Source organism: Salvelinus fontinalis, unplaced genomic scaffold (assembly GCF_029448725.1).
Source record: "Salvelinus fontinalis isolate EN_2023a unplaced genomic scaffold, ASM2944872v1 scaffold_0891, whole genome shotgun sequence".
Taxonomy (NCBI): domain Eukaryota; kingdom Metazoa; phylum Chordata; class Actinopteri; order Salmoniformes; family Salmonidae; genus Salvelinus; species Salvelinus fontinalis.
The window spans coordinates 12,667-34,653 of record NW_026601100.1 but is presented as its reverse complement, the minus strand read 5'-3'; the positions used below and the strand labels follow the sequence as shown (position 1 = coordinate 34,653).

Sequence of the window (21,987 nt, the reverse complement as noted above, 5' to 3'; positions counted from 1 at the left end):
AATGTTTCCGGAGAATATACATATGTTTGTTAAGATGTTATGTGGTGTTTTTAGGTTTTATGAACTTATAAAAGCCCGCTAGCCTACAAGCTAATTCAGCCATTAGGCTACTAGCTGGTAGCCCCGCATAGCAACGCTAGCTTCCCTAGCAACGGCCGGTGAATGAGACGTAACTATAGGGAGAGAAATTATTACTGTGACATTAATTGGATGAATGTATTTTATATTGTGTGTTGATATTCATTGTACATTTATTAATGAAATGACAGATTATTATGAATGAAATTGCTGATTAGAAGAAGTCTGCTGAGACAACAGTTTAAGCCTGAACGAAGAAACTAGATGAATGCATTTGAATTTAATTAAGTCTAGGATCAACTCCACTAAATACGTGTACAATTATTATAATTATTATCATCCTACAGATGCATGTGTACTTCTTGAAGGACCCTGTGAAACATTAGGGTGTTGTGAAAACCCACAAGTCTAAAGCCTTGTCATTTAGATCCGGAAGGGCTAGAAAACATGTAACTCAAGCCTTACAGCCATGTCAAATTTACATTTACATTTTAGTCATTTAGCAGACGCTCTTATCCAAAGCGACTTACAGTAGAGTGCATACATTTTATTACATTTTACATACTGAGACAAGGATATCCCTACCGGCCAAACCCTCCCTAACCCGGACGACGCTATGCCAATTGTGCGTCGCCCCACGCCCTACTCCTGTTTTGAAACCAGGAAGGAACAGAAGCAACAAGCTTCATAAGGGCACATCTACACACACAAATACACACACACAGACATACATACAAACCCACAAACACATAATGAAGCATGTGTTTAACACATTTTTATTGCCAATGTTATATTTTTCATGAATTTCAATTGATTTACTCTGACTTTCAATACACAAAGTGAGGCCTCTGATTTTTTTTATCCTGTTCTGAAACCAGGAAGGAGAGAGTCTGAACGATGCTGAGGAAAGGTGTGAGGGGCTCATCAAGAGCAAGATCCAGCAGGAGGCCAAACTCAAAGAGACGACCGAGAGGCTGGAGGATGAGGAGGAGATCAATGCTGAGTTGACTGCCAAGAAGAGGAAGCTGGAGGATGAGTGCTCTGAGCTGAAGAAGGACATTGATGACCTGGAGCTCACCCTGGCCAAATTGGAGAAGGAGAAGCACGCCACTGAAAACAAGGTATTGTGTCTTATCATAGACAGTCTAACCAAACATTAATTAACTCAAAACATAGCTTAACAGCAATGGAATTCAAGTTGTATTGTGGGTGCAGGAAAAATTCTGACAAAATAGTGGATTTTCAGTTGCGGGGTACTCCCCACATTCATTGTATGTTCTGCTCGCCCTCATTTATGACTTCCACTCAGTACACTGGCATGGTGTACACTGCCATCTATTGTTGAATCTACAGTACAGTAATTGTTGATGCAGTGTGAATCTAATTGAAATGAATGCGTTATATATAACAAACTAAATCTCCTCTTTATGGGGGACTAATTTTGATGTGGCTGTTGTCAGGTTAAAAACGTGACTGAGGAGATGGCGTCTATGGTTGAGAGTGTTGCCAAGCTGACCAAGGAGAAGAAAGCCCTCCAAGAGGCCCACCAGCAGACACTGGATGACCTGCAGGCAGAGGAGGACAAAGTCAACACTCTGACCAAGGCCAAGACCAAGCTGGAACAGCAAGTGGACGACGTGAGTGGAGTTTGACATTTTGGCCATGATAGTATGTAAGATGATATTATCTTCAGTTGTTTAGATTTGAACAATATATGTGTTTTTATTTTCTAGCTTGAGGGTTCTCTGGAGCAAGAGAAGAAGCTCCGTATGGACCTTGAGAGATCCAAGAGAAAGCTGGAGGGAGATCTGAAACTGGCCCAGGAGTCCATAATGGACCTGGAGAATGACAAGCAGCAAGCTGATGAGAAAATCAAGAAGTAAACACAAACAAATGACTACAGTATTACCTGCTATAATGGTTGTTCTTGACTAATTCTTGTAATTATGAATTAGCATTTGCATGTGATTCTTAAAAGCAAAGTGAATGGTATGATCATCTCCCTTTACACTATCAAAGCAAAACCAACTCTGCAGTCAACGTGTTTGTGTTTCTTAGGAAGGAGTTTGAGACCACTCAGCTCCTCAGCAAGGTTGAGGATGAACAGTCTCTGGGAGCTCAGCTGCAGAAGAAGATCAAGGAACTCCAGGTACAGTACAGGATATAAGCTCCAGTACAGAAAAGTACAGACTTGAATCATTTCCTGAAAAACATTATTCACCAGGTGGCTTCTGATCCGATCTCTCCAGGGAACTTGAGGAGATCAGCGAGAGGCTGGAGGAGGCCGAAGGCGCCACTGCTGCTCAGATTGAGATGAACAAGAAGCGTGAGGCTGAGTTCCAGAAGCTGCGTCGTGATCTTGAAGAGTCCACCCTGCAGCATGAGGCCACAGCCGCCGCTCTGCGCAAGAAGCAGACCGACAGTGTGGCTGAGCTCGGGGAGCAGATCGACAACCTGCAGCGCGTCAAGCAGAAGCTGGAGAAGGAGAAGAGCGAGTACAAAATGGAGATTGATGACCTCTCCAGCAACATGGAGGCCGTCGCCAAGGCTAAGGTGAGTAGTAATGTTTTGATCAAGCAGTGTTGAGGATGGTCAACTACATAACCATTCAAGTGAACTGAAGTTGACAGGAGTCCCATATATAAAGTTATGATCGAACATGTTTCACTAACAGGGCAATCTGGAGAAGATGTGCCGTACTCTTGAGGACCAGCTGAGTGAGCTCAAGACTAAGAATGATGAGAATGTTCGCCAGGTCAACGACATCAGCGGACAGAGAGCCAGACTCCTGACAGAAAATGGTACCATCAACAATGAACAACAAGCCAATGCTTTCCTTTAGTAGAAAACAAAACGTGTTGTGGGCTGTATCCACACAGTTTCTACTGTACTATTCATTCACTTCCCAATTGCCCTACAATACCTCAAAATACATTTTCAATCTTAGAGAACAGAGACCCTACTTACAAGATGTCCCTCTGTCCCTGCAGGTGAGTTTGGCCGCCAGCTGGAGGAGAAGGAAGCTCTGGTGTCTCAGCTGACTAGAGGCAAACAGGCCTTCACCCAGCAGGTGGAGGAGCTGAAGAGGGCGATTGAGGAGGAGGTCAAGGTAAGGGACCCAAAATGGGCTCCACGTCCACAGAGTTTAGAGTTATATCTTCATATAGACGGTGACTACGCTACCCTCTGAGACTCCTACTATCTCGCCACATTCAGAGACTACAGTCTCACCATCCTTAGAGACTCCTACTGTCTCACTATCCTCAGAGACTTCGACAATAATTTGTTTGATTATCTCTCTAATCTACAGGTGCAACTGATAACTTTCATTTCCCTAGTGGCAACTCACTTTACTACAAATTCTGTCAGGAATTCAAATAAATACCCCTGAAACTCAGTTACGTTCTAGACCACCCCGTCAATTTACAAACAAGTGCAGGAGCACCACTTTTGACCATAAATGAAAGTTACAGATTTAAAGTAAAAAAGATGAAGTAATTTGTGTATTTGTTTACATATTCAACCAATGCCACTTGATTGCATATTGTCAATGCTTACAAGGGACATGCAGAACTCAATTCAAACAGTGCAGTTAGCTGCTGCCTCAGTTGCTGAGTAAAGATGAGACAAATATACAAATCTAAGGAGGTGGAGAAAGTCTTAACACAGAGGAAGAAGGTAAACGCTTATGGATGCTGGGGCCTCAGCCTCCTTATATCTTGTTGGAAGTGCCAACCAAGCAAACGTTAATTATGGACCACTCTGGGAAAGGAAATGGATTGGATGAGAGACCTCTGTGTGTCTGTGTCTCACTAGCACCTCCCACTTCCAGGAGCACCACACTCCCATGACATTACTTTTTAATGTCATATTTGTCTCTGAATTGAATTTCACTGAATTTACATACATGAGAGATGTCATTACTAATCATTATGACAATATCAAAAGATGTTTCATCAAATTGATTATAATGTTACAACCATTGAACCTCATACTGTAATGGAATCCATGTTGCCCCACTATCGTAAAATCATTTCATGAAAATCTAATCTGACTTTATTTAGTTCCATTTTAGTGGCATTAATCCTCATCAACAACTTTATATATATGTTCACCTATTATTTATATGATTTAGCTTGTAAACACATCTGAACTGTCTCCTCACCTCATGCTTGTGACGGAGTTGGCCGTTACCTCGTGCTTTGCTCAGTTTGATTTATCACCCTGGTGGAACCATATTCAATGTATATTTATAAGCTAGTTCAGAAACATTTAGGCTTTCAATAACAGCTTATAAAACTGTTAAATCTAATGTGTTATTTATCTACAGTATGATCTAATGAATTCTGGAGGCGCTTTTATTTGTCTCACATTTCAGTTGGCTAAAACGGTCCAGTAGGATTCTTATGACTCACATAACACCATACCAGTATTTAAATAATCTTATCCACTCATATTGCTGACAGCGATATAGCTGCCTCAAACTTTTATTACGTTCTGAAGTTAACCGCTTCGCAGCTGAGCTGGCTTCAATAAAACTGATATAAAATGATTAGTTACAATACAGTAACAAATTCCTTTATATCAGTTGAGGCTGCTGAGGGGAGGACGGCTCATAATAATGTCTGGAACGGAGCCAATGGCATCAATTACATGGAAATCATGTGTTTGGTGTATTTGATACCATTCCACCAATTCCGCTTCAGCCATTACCACAAGCCCGCCCTCCCCAATTATGGTGCCACCAGCCTCCCGTGCTTTACATTTACAATACGTTTAAATGAACCCTTTTCATTACAGTGTTTATATCTTTCTAAAAGACAGCTGTAGCAACTTGTAGAGAAATTGGTTTATATAATTTTTAATACATGTAATTGAACACGTTTCACATTGTTTTCAAACCTTTGCATTTAAAATTGTTATTTAAATGCTCTTTGTGTCTAATATGGTGCAGATAAACTAATCTTTAATAGGGTGAAACCTTACAGAACGTTCAGATAGAAATGTTTTGTGAAGAACAGATATGACTGTCTGTCAGGTAGAACAAGGAATCATGTCAGCTTTATTCAATCAATTTCTATCAGCAATGTTCAGAACATTTCACCTCACTGAATACACCCTGTTTGTTCAGGTTCAGTGTCCACCCAGCACATCAGTACAAGAAGCCCCATATCTGCTGGATCCACTAGTTGAGCAGGGTGACCATCTGGAAGGATCCCATCAAGGCATTTTCATTTCTTGGACTGTGCTCTCATCTTCACTACAGCCAAGGTTTATTGTTTGATATATCTGCCAACACAGTCTAATTCTGGCACCGATACCACTGTTATTAGACAATATATTTACTTGCCAGGTTTGTGGGTGAAGGGAACATTAGCACCATGCAGACATTCAAGTCATTTTAATGTGCTAAGATCTTGCATGATATATGACCTGTGTTTTTGTATTTGAGGGATATGTTCAGCTCCAACTTGCTCTGGGCAGAAGTTACCCTCCCGGATAAAACTGACCTTAGATCAGTGTCAGGGGAATATGTACAGCTGTCATACCCAACTAGACAACTGTGCATTTTGCTACAAAGATCTCAATTGACTTTACAGCCATGGTCTACTCACAATGCAGTGAGCACTGTATTGAAATCAGGGCTGGGGTCATTCCAGGTCAATTCAGGAAGCAAACTGAAATAATTTCCAATTATAAAAGCCTTGTGAACATTTTTCATTTCAGGTTACTTCCTGAATTAAATGAATTGTATTTCTTCCACTTCAGCACTAACATACTGGACTTGATTATGATCAGTTGTAAAATGAAGGAAGTATTAAGATGTTTTCTATAGAACTGACTGGTTTAGGATTTCTGCTGCCACCATGGCCCATTGGTCAGAAAGAATACTTCTGTAACCCTATAAAATGGAATCGGCCATTTCAAATCGAATCAAATTCTATTGGTCAAATACACATGTTTAGCAGATGTTATTGCGGGTGTAGTGAAATGCTTGTGTTTCTTGCTCCAACAGTGCAGTAATATCTAACAATTTCACAACAATACACATAAATCTAAAGTAAAGAAATGGAATTAAGAATATACAAATATTTGGACGAGCAATGTCGAAGCAGCATAGACTAAAATACAGTAGAATAGAATAGAATACAGTATTTACATATGAGATGAGTAATGCAAAATATGTAAACATTATTAAAGTGACTAGTGTTCTATTATTAAAGTGGCCAGTGATTTCAAGTCTATGTATTTTGGGCGGTGCAGTTGCCATACCAGGTGGTAATACAGCCAGACAGGATGCTCTGTAAAAGTTTGTGAGGGTTTTATGTGCCACGCCAAATTTATTCAGCCTACTGAGGTTGAAGAGGCGCTCTTGCGTCTTCTTCACCACACTGTTTGTGTGGGTGGACCATTTCAGCATTCTTACATAGGTATTCCTCTTGTCCAGATGGGATAGGGCAGTGTGCAGTGCGAAGGCGATGGCATCGTCTGTGGATCTATTGGGGCGGTAAGCAAATTGAAGTGGGTGTAGCGTGTCAGGTAAGGTAGAGGTGATATGATCCTTGTCTCTCAAAGCACTTCATGATAACAGAAGTGAGTGCTTAGTTCAGTTACCTTTGCTTTCTTGGGTACAGGAACAATCGTGCACATATTAAAGCATGTGGGGATAGCCGACAAGGATAGGGAGAGATTGAATATGTCTGTAAACACTCCAGCCAGCTGGCCTGCACATGCTCTGAGGACGTGTCTATGGATGCCTTCTAGGCCGGCAGCCTTGAGGGTTAACACGCTTAAATGTCTTACGTTGGCCACGGAGTAGGAGAGCCCACAGTCCTTGGTAGCTGGCCGGTGGCACTGTGTTATCCTCACGTGGCTGGTTTTCCCTTTGTAGTCCGTGATTGTCTATGGACCCCACCACATACGTCTTGTGTCTGAACCATTGAATTGCGACTACACTTTGTCTCTGTACTGACGTTCTGCCTGTTTGATTGCATTGCGGAGGGAATAACTACATTGTTTGTATTCGGCCATATTCCCAGTCACCTTGCCATGGTTAAATGCAGTGGTTCGCACTTTCAGTTGTGCGCGAATGCTGCCATCTATCCACAGTTTCTGGTGTGGGTAGGTTTAATAGTCACGGTGGGTATAACATCTCTTATACATTTCCTGATAAACTCAGTCACTGTATCCGGTCGATATATCGTCGATATTACTCTGAGGCTACCCGGAACATATCCCAGTCCGTGTGATCAAAACAATCTTGAAGCATGGATTTCAATTGGTCAGACTAGTGTTGAATAGTCTGTTGCACAGGTACTTCCTGTTTTGAGTTTCTGCCTATATTGTGATCCGATTTGCCGAAGGGAGGGCAGGGGAGGGCCTTGTAGGCGTTTCAAAAAGTTGTGTAACAGTAGTCCAATGTTTTCTCAGAGCGAGTGCTACAGTCAATGTGTTGGTAGAACTTCATTAGCGTTTCCCTCAGATTTGCCTTGTTAAAATCCCCGGCTACAATAAATGCGGCCTCAGGATATGTGGTTTCCAGTTTGCACAGAGTCCAGTGTAGTTCTTTGAGGGCCGTCATGGTATCGGCTTGAGGAGAGATGTACACGGATGTGACTTTAACCGAAGAGAATTATCTTGGGAGGTAATACGGTCGGCATTTGATTGTGAGGTATTCTAGGTCGGGTGAACAAAAGGACTCGAGTTTCTGTATGTTATCACACTCACACCATGAGTAGTTAATCATGAAACATCTTGGAAGCCATCTTACCTCATTCTGTTGGGCCATGTGCTGTGTCTGTGGTTTTGCGTGTTATGTTGAAGTTATGCCTTAACTCATCTGCAATTCTATTTGTATGATTGAGATTCGATAATCAATGTATCTGACATATCTTGTTATTTTCTAGATGTTGATGAAAGCTTTGGGCCAGACTTGAGAACCCTTGTTAAAGTAAAGACGACCTATTTGTATGTTTTCATGTAAACTTTGACAGCTTTATTGTGATTAATGGTTAAAGCTTCTTAAGGCATATTTTGTTATTGGGTTGTAGATAAAAAGGCAACTCCAGCCGCTGTTCTTTGTCCATTGTTTTTAGTAAAGAAACATCCCACTGGGCACAAACTGGTTGAATCAATATCGTTTCAAAGTCATTTGCCAAAGTCATCAACGTGAACTGTTGTTTTGAGAATAAAATTTCAACCACAGGATTATTTCATCATTGTAACCAATTTTCAACGGTTAGTGCTAGGACATAGACAGTCACACTATCCAGGTTCCACACTCCATTTCCCCAGGGGGCAGCAGCATCCTTATCCATGTGCTGAGCTGGTTGATAAGCACATCAGGTGCTGCCAAAAAATGGAGCTACATATAGAATTGTTGCATTGTAATTTCAGAAAATCTCCATCATTTATGTGCAGTAATAGTGAAATGATAGTGTTTCACAATATTATTTCACCAAAAAAATGTTTTGATCCAATACAAAATCTCCTTCATAAATGCAGACGTTCTATTTGACTACAAAAGCCAGACCGGCTTCTAGATGGGAAAACTGCACCCTCCCTCTCTTGCATCGGCATCACTAAACGGCGTAGTCATCTCCTCGAGCACAACGAACAATGGCAGACTGGGGCAAGCGGCCAATGTAGAAATCGCTCTGCCATTTTCTGGTTGCTAAAATTCTGCACCACTTGGCGAAAAGGGTCCATATTATGGGGATATCTTTACATGACCCATTTTTGATATTGTAGAGAATACAGACCATTTTCAATGTATATTTGTAGTTTTGTGGATTTGCACCGTATCCTGACAAATTCTGAATACAGATGTCTTTTAAACATGTATAATACTGGGAATACTCAGAATATCACACATGGACATTTCCTATGGCCGGATATGGACTCATTCAATATCCTGAGATATGTGATATCCTATTTTCTCTCTTCATGTTGAAAAATACTGACTGTATACATAGTATAGCTGTGTTTTCTCAGCACATTCAACGTGTGAAGCTATATTGAGTCCAGATGTGCATCTCCTGGTTCATATCCGGATCTTGATAAGCTGAAATAAGGACAATTTCTGAAGCATTCTGAGTTTTCAGCACATGCTCAATAATTTGACAAATATGAAATCAAAAAGGTCTACATATTATATTCTCTCAGCACATGTACAATGCATATGCTCTTGGCTGAGGTCTATATCAGGATCTTGATATGCATTTTGATATGGTAGATAAGGGCTAGCTAGCTAACAAATAACGAAATTTCCTTCAGGGAATAACATTTTTACCCTTTATCACCCCTAAAGGTGACAGCTAACATTTTAAAACATTTAGGCGTATTTTGTATTACTGCTTAATATAGGTTAACTAGCTGGGGCTACTTAGCTAATTAACTAACTAGCAACTTGGCTAGCTAGCTAGTTCCAGTTAGTTTTCTTGTCATGAATGAAGCAGGTAGAGTAGCTACCTTGTGGTATGGTTATGTGAAATTACAATATTTTCTTGCAAAATTGACACATTTTGATTTATGATTTATACATTGGATTGTTTACGGACATATTCAAACTTTCCCTATCACAGTCTGATGTCCCCACTTCAAGATGTCCACCATTGTTCCTGTATCCAAGAAAGCGAAAGTAACTGAACTAAATTACTATCACCACATAGCAATTCTGTCATGAAGTGCTTTGAGAGGCTAGATCATATCACCTACACCTTACCCGACACCCTAAACCCACTACATTTTGCATACCGCTCCAACAGATCCGCGGAATCGCCATTAGGTCATATGTCTGAATCCCTTCCTGTGTAACTGGGTCCGAGACTTCCTGATGGGCCGACCCTAGGTGATGAAGGTAGCAAACAATACCTCCACCACTTTGATCCTCAACACAGGGAAACCACAGCGGTGAGGTCTCAGCCCCCTCCTGTACCCTCACATGACTGTGTGGATACGAACGACTCCAACTCAATCATCAAGTTTGCTGACAACATAACAGTGGTAGGCTTGATTACCAATAACAACAAGAGTACAGGGACAAGGTGAGAGCCCTGGCAGAGTGGTAATTGGAAAATAACCTCTACAGGAGACAGCAGAGAGAGCACGTCTCCCAATCGGTGTGCACATCACTGAGGACCCTCTACCGCAACACCAAAATTTGGCTTGGTTCCTAAGAACCTCACAAACTTCTACAGATGCACCATCACGATTATTCTGTTGGGCTATATTACTCCTTGGTAAGGCAACTGCACCGCCCGCAAGCGCAGGGCTCTCCAGAGGGTGGTGCAGTCAACCCAACGCATCACCGGAGGCACACTGCATGCCCTCCAGGACATCTACAGTACCTGGTGTCACAGGAAGGCCAAGAAGATCATCAAGGACCTTAGCCACCCGAGCCAAGGCCTAAAAAAGAAATCTGAACCTTTGCTATGAGACTCTGAATTGAGCTCAGCTGCATCCTGTTTCCATTGATCATCCTTGAGATGTTTACAATTTGATTGGAGTCCACCTGTGGTCAATTCAATTGATTGGATATGATTTGGAAAGTCACACACCTGTCTATATCAAATCATATCAAAAATCCAATCAAATGTATTTATATAGCCCTTCTTACATCATCTAATATCTCAAAGTGCTGTACAGAAACCCAGCGTAAAACCCCAAACAGCAAGCAATGCAGGTGTAGAAGCACGGTGGCTAGGAAAAACTCCCTAGAAAGGCCAAAACCTAGGAAGAAACCTAGAGAGGAACCAGACTATGAGGGGTGGCCAGTCCTCTTCTGACTGTGCCGGGAGGAGATTATAACAGAACATGGCCAAGATGTTCAAATGTTCATAAATGACCAGCATGGCCAAATAATAATAATCACAGTAGTTGTCGAGGGTGCAGCAAGTCAACACCTCAGGAGTAAATGTCAGTTGGCTTTTCATAGCCGATCATTGAGAGTATCTCTACCGCTCCTGCGGTCTCTAGAGAGTTGAAAACAGCAGGTCTGGGACAGGTAGCACGTCCGTTAAACAGGTCAGGGTTCCATAGCCGCAGGCAGAACAGTTGAAACTGGAGCAGCAGCACGGCCAGGTGGACTGGGGACAGCAAGGAGTCATCATGCCAGGTAGTCCTGAGGCATGGTTCTAGGGCTCAGGTCCTCCGAGAGAGAGAAAGAAAGAAAAGAGAGAATTAGAGAGAGCATACTTAAATTCACACAGGACACCGGATAAGACAGGAGAAATACTCCAGATATAACAAACTGACCCTAGCCCCCCAACACATAAACTACTGCAGCATAAATACTGGAGGCTGAGACAGGAGGGGTCAGGAGACACTGTGGCCCCATCCGATGATACCCCCGGACAGGGCCCACCGTTGACAATGCATACCAGAGCAAAAACCAAGCCATGAGATCGAAGGAATTGTCCGTAGAGTTTCGAGACAGGTTTGTGTTGAGGCACAGATCTGGGGAAGGGTAATAAAAGCAGCATTAAAGGTCCCCAAGACAACAGTGGCCTCCATCATTCTTAAATGGAAGAAGTTTGGAACCACCGAAACTCTTCCTAGAGCTGGCCGCCCTGGGATGGTCACTCTAGAGTGGGATGGTCACTCTGGAGCTGGCCACCCTGGTGACAGAGCTCTAGAGTTCCTCTGTGGAGATGGGAGAACCTTCCAGAAAGACAACCATCTCTGCAGCACTCCACCAATCAGGCCTTTATGGTAGAGTGGCCACAAGGACGCCACTCCTCAGTAAAAGGCACATGACAGCCCGCTTGGAGTTTGCCAAAAGGCACCTAAAGACTCTCCGACCATGAGAAACAAGATTCTCTGGTCTGAAGAATGGTGGTGGCACCATCATGCTGTGGGGATGTTTTTCAGCGGCAGGGACTGAGAGACTAGTCAGGATTGAGGAAAAGATGAACGGAGCAAAGTACAGAGAGATCCTTGATGAAAACCTGCTCCAGAGTGCTCAGGACGTCAGACTGGAGCAAAGATTCACCTTCCAACAGGACAACGGCCCTAAGCACACAGCTAAGACAATGCAGGAGTTGCTTTGGGACAAGTCTCTGAATGTCCTTGAGAGGCCCGGCCAGAGCCCGACTTGAACCCGATCAAACATCTTTGGAGAGACCTGAAAATAGCTGTGCAGCGACACTCCCCATCCAATCTGACAGAGGTTGTGAGGATCTCTGGAGAAGAATGGGAGAAACTCCCCAAATACAGGTGTGCTAAGCTTGTAGAATCATCCCAAGAAGACTCAAGGCTGTAATTGCTGCCAACGGTGCTTCAACAAAGTACTGATTAAAGGGTCTGAATACTTACATAAATGTGATATTTCCGTTTTTAATATTGTGTACATTTTTCTACAATTTCAAAAAAACTGTTTTGTCATTTTGGGGTGTTGTGTGAAGATTGATGAAGGAAAAAAACAATTTAATACATTTTAGAATAAGGCTGTAACGTTCAAAATGTGGAAACAGGTAATACTTTCCGAAGGCAATGTGGGTTACATCAGTGACAACAATGCAGTTGAGGCATAAAACATTTGTAAAAATATCAAAATACATGAAGTTGTCATTTATGTTGCTTTATAATGCTACGTGTTTAACTACTATCATTTTGTAAAAAATCCCCTTGTCTAACAAATGGCTGGTTATCTTTTATTTGGACAGATGAACATCCCAGAAAACATCAATTTTAGTCCCAAAACCATACTTTACATATTTTCTGATATATTAGATGTTCAGTAGTGACACTACTGAAAAATACATGAAGATTTGCCAACTTGCTCACAAATGTTCTCCAAAATGTTGGCAGACACACTACTCACTATGTGGTCATGCTGGAGTTTGTTTCAGATGTCATTAAGCAGTTGAGTAAACTGTCATTATAAAACGTATTGTACATTGTTTACATATTTTAGTAGGGTATTGGAAGGATTGGATAGTAACTCTTGATCCAATACATTTTAAGGGTGCTTTAAACGACTCAGCCTGTGCTAGCAAAGTAGTTTTATCACCACAGACTGGAGTTTGACCTGAGACACCCCAGAGCCTTGGCTCACGTTAGAATTATTTTCATGATTCAATCCATTCAAATGTCACAGTCAGTAAAAATCTAAATCTGGATATGAAATGTCACATGCTGTGCCATGGATCCACAAAACAACCAAGCTTGGCTCGGATAATTCAGATCTCATTTCCCAGGTCACATATCTTGCTGTAAATTTATTATGGTAGCAGCAATGTGGGGACCTCATGGTCGACTAATAAGGTCAAAATAATGTGATGGACTGTATCAGATATCTCAGTATAGGTATGTGGTCTTCACCTTTCAGCATGCGGTGTGAAGTTAATGGAGTGCTAAATGTAATATTAATCTAATACATTTACAAGGAGAAACACTTGGATCAAATGGAGAGCTGTTGTGTTTTTCAGTAAGGTCTACAGATCAACTCCAAAAGTATTACCCCCTGCCAGTGACCTTTTCCAAACATGGCCTTGTTCTAAACTGGGTGTCAGAAATACATGCAGCCTAAAGTAGTTTGGGATTGATTCATGACCCTGCGTCATAGAGATGGTATCAAACCTGCTGAACTGTTCTTGAAACTAACATTTGATCCCATACAGTCAATGGTAAAGTTACAAGAAGAGTGCCAAAGCAACACATCATTTACAATCCCAATATGGCCATGTTCAAAAACGGGTGTGTCCGAAATACATCCAGCTTCCACAGCAATATATCTAAGGTAATCTGGCTTTGGTTTATTGGCAAATATGATGCCATTTGAGCTGTGCACCAGAGGATATGACCATATACAAAACAGACTTATACCTGATATGGCCATTAAATGAACCAGTCAAATACTGGGAATCCCACAACATCCCTTCAGCTGCAGCTGTTGGAACACAACCGTCTCTGGGGGAGCAGGGGACTCGTCCTAGCCAAGCCTTTTGGAAGAGTCAGGACAAGTGACAGCCCAATCCACGAGATGGCCCCACCAATGATCAATGTTTAGAACGGGGTTGTTAAAAGTCACAAATGTTCCAACTTTAATTGATGAATTATGTTTTAAGATGTATAAGATGTATATTAAGATGTATAAAAATATAAATGTCCAATATCTGTCAAAATCGTTCCTCCAAAGGACCCTTCTATGATTTTAAAACTCCCAAATCTGTATTTTGTTGTTGTAGTTTGGTGAGGAATCACCCCAATAGCTTTCTAATAGCTACAATAATGTGACACACAGACTGACTTTCTAGCTGACCTCCCTTCCTCCAGTAGTTAATGTTTCCTCTTTCAGAACCTATTCATATCACTCTTCCTATTTACATGTTGAACACTAAGTCTGTTCAAATTCAATACATTGAAATGACATCAGTGTGGAACCAATGTGTCTGATCAACTTTCCCTCACACTCCATGGCCCTGGGGCAGGACCTTTCTCTTTAGGTCATATAGGATCATGATTCCAGAAGTCTCTTATTGGTTGCATTGCATCAACATATGGTTGCGTGCCACGTCAGATTGCTAAACCATATGATGTGGTTAGCTGATATGTTAATTAACATCAATCCATGCGTTCTGGGATCTGGCATGCGTCTTCAATGTAGTCAGCATGGAGGGTGGCCATTGTGTTTCAGAACCACAGATTTCACAAAACCTGCAACTAATGTAAGCTGACAGAGTAGGTAACTGCTCCAAAACCTGCCTTCTGCCACCATGTATCTAGTCTGTGTTGACTGACTGCTTGGCCTTCATTCCAACCTCTCCCGCCACTGTGGATTCTATTTATAGCCTTCTCATAAAACTGTAAAGCCCCAGTTATGTGTTTGGTAAACCTATGCTGACAAAGTGATCTAGCCTCCAACTCATTGCAATTTGAACCCTCTGGTAAATGTGGATAAGTGTAACATTACCGAATACATTAACAGTTGTATTTCTAAACGGGTATGGACTTGTTATTGCTTGTTTGATAATATATTATTGAATTATTTTAAGCACCCATACTCAATGACCAAGCCAACCCTCAGGGAAATATTCCTGGTGCCGCCACTGCGTCACACGCTCTCTGCTCCTTTTAATACACCAATGGTAACGTATTAAAAATATTATCTTAACACATTTAAATATGCACTGCCTTGTAACCATCATCACATGTTCGCAGAAGGCGTTGCTTACGTAGCTAGCTAGTCTACTGGTGTGATAACCTGATTGCAGGGTGTGAGCGAAGATACTGGTTTCCCCATATCTGTGCTGAATTGTGCAGTCATCACTGATTCATGAATTTAAACACTGAGTAATGTTATGCATATCATGAAATATATATTTTCTCATTGAATTGCACAATCTCTGTAAATATTTACATGTGTAACCTTAATTTAGCTTGGCAAATCAGTTAAGAAGACATTCTTATTTGCAATGACAGCCTAGCCCAGACAACACTGGGACAATTGTGCGCCATCCTATAGGACTACCAATCACAGCCAGATGTGATGCAGCCTGGATTTGAACCAGGGACTACAAGTGACACCTCTTGCACTAGATGCAGCACCTTAGACCGCTACACCTTTAGGATGTTTAAGTGTTTTTAATAGTTATATGTTTAGGTATTTTGTTTTTGGTAACATGTAGTTTTTATTGCATATATCTGGTGGTTTTCACCCACAGATTTGCAGATTGTCTGGCAGGTTAACTCTTTATTGCTAACAAGCTGTCTTATGTTTTTGATTGAATGATGCATCTGGACACAGTACCAGCTTCTTGTTTCACCTGGCTGCTGGTTCCTTCATTTGAGGAGTCACCTGAAGCTTGAGAGGCATAGGAGATCCAGTAGGGATGCAGTGCTGGGGCAGAAGGCTCAGTGAGGACGACTGGCTACTACTCTGAACTGTATATGTGGAGAGCTTCCGGCGCCCAGAGCTGCTGAGGCAAAGGGCTCAGTGAGGACGACTGGCTACTACTCTGAACTGTATATGTGGAGAGCTTCCGGCGCCCAGAGCTGCTGAGGCAAAGGGCTCAGTGAGGATGACTGGTTACTTCTCTGAACTGTATATGTGGAGAGCTTCCGGCGCCCAGAGCTGCTGAGGCAAAGGGCTCAGTGAGGACGACTGGTTACTACTCTGAACTGTATATGTGGTGAGTTTTATGGCACCCAGAGCTGCTGAGGAATCACCAAAGTGGGTGCTACACATTGCAAAGGAGGAGAATTCCAGTGGCTACATGACTCAGGCTGGTTCCCAGAGTAGCCCTTGTTAGCTATAATATTGTTATAATGCCTTCATTATTAAAGCAGACGTGGTTGTAACACTTTGCTGCACCCCACAGATGAACCAGTTCTGCCTGTGCCAGATACTAACCTTACTCCCACACACACACAGAGAGAGATGGCTGACACAAACCATTTATGAGCACTGATAATGCAGGGGGGCGCTCTGACCTCAGGGGGGCGCTCTGACCTCAGGCGCCAGTTGCTGGTGTCTGCTTCAACATCTTGTCAATACAAGAGACAACCCAGACCGGCATGGCACTCAACGAGCATGCGCATGCATACACACACACACACACACACACACACAAACCCCTGTTTCAGGCGGGAGTTCCAAGGACAAAGAACACTACTGAGAACCAATGGAACATTGATATTAGCCTGAAGGGGACCGCCCTCCACTCACAGCGACCAGTCAGGAGAGCAGAACTACTAGAATCTACCTACGTCATTTCACTGTATAAAATGTATTGCACAATATGAGTCGGGGCTCCTCCTGCTAGCTCCCTCTGAGCTAAATGGACGAGCCCGTGCACGTGTTGTCAGATATCTTTGCAACTTATTAAACTGCCTTAAATATCATACCTTATCCACCTGGTCTAGCGTCTCAACTTGGTCTCTCTCTTCTAGTAAATATCATCAATCTTTAACACCCTCTACAAGATCGTCACTAGACTCCATCTTCATCAACCATCTCTCTGACCTCTTTCCTCTGATCAAGCCAGGAACTGTCCGTCTACATGCATGCACGAAAAGACTTGGCCTCTATTGGTTGACCTAGCTATGTATAGCTAGGATATTCATGATGATGTATTGGTTGACCTAGCTAGCTATAGCTAAGCTACTCATGATTATTTTTTTTTATTTTTTTTATTTAACCTTTATTTAACCAGGTAGGCAAATTGAGAACACGTTCTCATTTACAATTGCGACCTGGCCAAGATAAAGCAAAGCAGTTCGACACATACAACAACACATAGTTACACATGGAGTAAAAACAAACATATAGTCAATAATACAGTGAAAAAAATAAAAATAAAAAGTCTATATACAATGTGAGCAAGTGAGGTGAGATAAGGGAGGTGAAGGCAAACAGATATATGTATAAATAAATAAAAATATAAAAAGGCCATGGAGGCGAAGTGAGTACAACACAGCAAGTAAAATAAAAACAAAAAAAAAAACACTGGAATGGTTGGTTTGCATTGGAAGAAAGTGCAAAGTAGAGACAGAAATAATGGGGTGCAAAGGAGCAAAATAAATTAATAAAAAATACAGTAGGTAAAGAGGTAGTTGTTTGGGCTAAATTGTAGATGGGTTATGTACAGGTGCAGTAATCTATGAGCTGCTCTGACAGCTGGTGCTTAAAGCTAGTGAGGGAGATAGGTGTTTCCAGTTTCAGAGATTTTTGTAGTTCGTTCCAGTCATTGGCAGCAGAGAACTGGAAGGAGAGGCGTCCAAAGGAAGAATTGGTTTTGGGGGTGACTAGAGAGATATACCTGCTGGAGCGCGTGCTACGGGTAGGTGCTGCTATGGTGACCAGCGAGCTGAGATAAGGGGGGACTTTACCTAGCAGGGTCTTGTAGATGACCTGGAACCAGTGGGTTTGGCGACGAGTATGAAGCGAGGGCCAGCCAACGAGAGTGTACAGGTCGCAGTGGTGGGTAGTATATGGGGCTTTATGTATTTGTTGACCTCGCTAGCTATAGCTAAGTTACTCATGATGATATATTTGTTGACCTAGCTATCTATAGCTAAGCCACTCATGATTGGTTGACCTACCTATGATTTATTGGTTGACCTAGCTATCTATAGCTAAGCTACTCAGAATATGTATTGGTTGACCTAGCTAGCTATAGCCAAGCTACTCATGTTGATGTATTGGTTAACCTAGCTAGCTATAGCTAGGCTACTCATGATGAAGTATTGGTTAACCTAGCTAGCTATAGCTAAGCTACTCATGATGAAGTATTGGTTGACCTAACTAGCTATAGCTAAGCTACTCATGTTGATGTATTGGTTAACCTAGCTAGCTATAGCTAAACTACTCATGTTGATGTATTGGTTGACCTAGCTAGCTATAGCTAAGCTACTCATGATTGGCTGACCTACCTATGATGTATTGGTTGACCTAGTTATCTATAGCTAAGCTACTCATGATTATGTATTGGTTGACCTAGCTATCTATAGCTAAGCTACTCATGATTATGTATTGGTTGACCTAGCTATCTATAGCTAAGTTACTCATGATCATGTATTGGTTGACCTACCTAGCTTTAGCTAAGCTACTCATGATTGGTTGACCTACCTATGATGTATTGGTTGACCTAGCTATCTATAGCTAAGCTACTCATGATGATGTATTGGTTGACCTAGCTATCTATAGCTAAGCTACTCATGATGATGTATTGGTTGACCTAGCTATCTATAGCTAAGCTACTCATGACGGTGTATTGGTTGACCTAACTATCTATAGCTAATCTACTCATGATGATGTATTGGTTGACCTACCTAGCTTTAGCTAAGATACTCATGATGATGTATTGGTTTACCTAGCTAGCTATAGCTAAGCTACTCATGATTATGTATTGGTTGACCTAGCTATCTATAGCTAAGCTACTCATGACGGTGTATTGGTTGACCTAACTATCTATAGCTAAGCTACTCATGATGATGTATTGGTTTACCTAGCTATCTATAGCTAAGCTATTCATGGCGGTGTATTGGTTGAAGCACCTTGAGATTTCTTTCTGTTGAAAAATCGCTATAGAAGTTTAATTTATTATTATTATTAATAATTATTATTACCCGTTTGCACTGCTCATGCTAATTAAGATTTTCAAAAACTGTGTGGGAAAATAATTCAATTTCCTTCTACACACACATATGTACAGCGGTGATCCCGTCTGTTTCTTAAAGAGCACACACACATACACACACACCAGGGTAGTCCATAAATACGGCCAGTCAGCCCAGGGGAAGCCCTTGCTGAGTACAGCCATGATCCCCAGTTTCCTAAAACACTCACATACCTTGTCTATAAATATGCTAGCCAACCAACTGTCAGGTAAAGCCCTCACTACATGCTGACTCACAGATGGTCAGGGTGGAGAGGTTAACTGTGGTTATTATTAACTGTTTGTGTTGGCAATGCTTTAGGCTCCTCTGATTCCACAATGCTTTAGGCTCCTCCGATTCCCCTCCAGGATCTCTTTCAGATACCTTCAGAAACTTTGCAGTGGCAGGCAAAAAAAGGCCCGTCATGTAGCTTCTTCTAACCTTGGTGTTTAGTGCCCCCTATTGGAGAATAGTTATACTACAGGTGTTTGGAGATATGCAATAAATTGCATACTTGTAGATACCATAGACTTCCAGTCATTCCGCTAATGCTAGTTAGAGTTTCGCAAGACAATGCTAAGTTCCTTTATACTGGATGTATAGACATATTAATGGTATCCATGAGTCATTTGACTCTGGGGTAGTAGACAAAGTGCTTCATTGTCAAAATTCTGAAGTATCCCTTTAAGTTGAGGTTTAGGGTAAGGGTAAGGGTAGGTGTCAGGCTCAGGGTTTAGGGCTGTGGTCAAGGTAAGGGTAATGGTAGGAGTCAAGGTCAGGGTTAGGGTTTAGGGTAGGGAAGTCCCAAGGATCCTGGATAGCACTGACCTAAATAAGGCCCATGAGCTAGGTCATGTTCATTAGGGCATGCAATGAAACACATCTTCAATCATTTTGCAATGGAAAACAATAATTAGAAAGCAAGACCACTAGATTTCTTACATACTTACATTATTATCGGAGTGGCTACGGAGCCGAGTTCTCTGGAATATATAGTTCTCTGTTTATGTCGGCTCAATAGGAAATTACCTTCGAATTTCTATCGGTCAATCTGTAATGCTTCAGCAATACAGCCTGAAAAGAGCCCTAGGTTCCACTGCCTATGAGGAGAGATGAGGATGACAACCAAAAGGACCTACACCGTTATCGATGCCACGGTGGTTTTACAAAACATTTGCTGGAATAATAGGCCACCACATCCCATTACTGAGCCAGAGTGCAGGGTCGGAGTAGAAAAGTATATGGAACCTGCTGCTCCGTAGGATATTGGAGGTCGACTGGTCCAGAATCAAATTATGTTGTGTGTTGTGTTACCATACAGGTATCCTAGTGTCTATGTTGTGTTACCATACAGGTATCCTAGTGTCTATGTTGTGTTACCGTATAGGTATTCTGGTGTCAATGTTGTGTTACCATACAGGTATCCTAGTGTCTATGTTGTGTTACCATACAGGTATGTTATTGTCTATGTTGTGTGTTGTGTTACCATACAGGGGATTCCAGGAGAGACTGCTCTGTCCTTCTACAGAGCCAAGAACCATACAGACAAACCTGTTATTGGGATCTCCACCTACAACATAGTGCCCTTCGAAGGCTTGGCAGTACTTCAACAAGATACAGGTACTAATGGACATCTAATCAATGGCATGTGGATAGAAGTGTTGATGTAACCTTTCAGTCTGTTAACTTCTTATGGCTGGGGGCAGTATTGAGTAGCTTGGATGAATAAGGTGCCCAAAGTAAACTGCCTGCTACTCAGTCCCAGAAGCTAAGATGTGCATATTATTAGTATATTTGGGTAGAAAACACTCTGAAGTTTCTAAAACTGATTGAATGATGTCTGTGAGTATAACAGAACTCATATGGCAGGCAAAAACCTGAGAAAAAATCCAACCAGGAAGTGGCAAATCTGAGGTTTGTAGTTTTTCAACTCTTTTCCTATTGAATACACAGTGTCTATGGGGTCATATTGCACTTCCCAAGGCTTCCACTAGATGTCAACAGTCTTTAGAACCTTGTTTGATGCTTCTAGTGTGAAGTGGGGGCGAATGAGAGGGGATTGAGTCAGAGGTCTGGCAGAGTGCCATTAGCTGACCACGCTCGTTCACGTGAAAGTTGGCTTGCTTTCCATTGCATTTCTGCAGACAAAAGAATTCTCCGGTTGGAACATTATTGAAGATTTATGATAAAAACATCCTTAAGATTGATTCTATACATCGTTTGACATGTTTCTACAGACTGTAACGGAACTTTTTGACTTTTCGTCTGCTCGCGTGTCATGAATTTGGATTACTGGGCTAAACGCGCGAACAAAAAGGAGGTATTTGGACATAAATGATGAACTTTATCAAACAAATCAAACCTTTATTGTGGAACTAGGATTCCTGGGAGTGCATTCTGATGAAGATCATCAAAGGTAAGTGACTATATATAATGCTATTTCTGACTTCTGTTGACTACACAACATGGCGGATATCTGTTTGTCTTGTTTTGGTCTCTGAGTGCTGTACTCAGATTATTGCATGGTGTGCTTTGGTCAAGCTTTTTTGAAATCTGACACAGCGGTTGCATTAAGGAGAAGTTTATCTAAAGTTCCATGTATAACACTTGTATTTTCATCAACGTTTATGATGAGTATTTCTGTAAATTTATGTGGCTCTGCAAAATCACCGGATGTTTTTAGAACTACTGAACATAATGTGCCAATGTGTACTGAGATTTTTTTATTTCAATATCAACTTTATCGAACAAAACATACATGTATTGTGTAACATGAAGTCCTTTGAGTGTCATCTGATGAAGATCATC

The 21,987-nt window shown here is 41.7% G+C and overlaps 1 pseudogene; it reads left to right on the top strand.

Annotated features, from left to right (window-relative positions):
- Positions 1-694: 694 nt before the first annotated feature.
- Positions 695-20,849, top strand: LOC129847602 (myosin heavy chain, fast skeletal muscle-like; annotated as a pseudogene).
- The last annotated feature ends 1,138 nt before the right edge of the window (positions 20,850-21,987 follow it).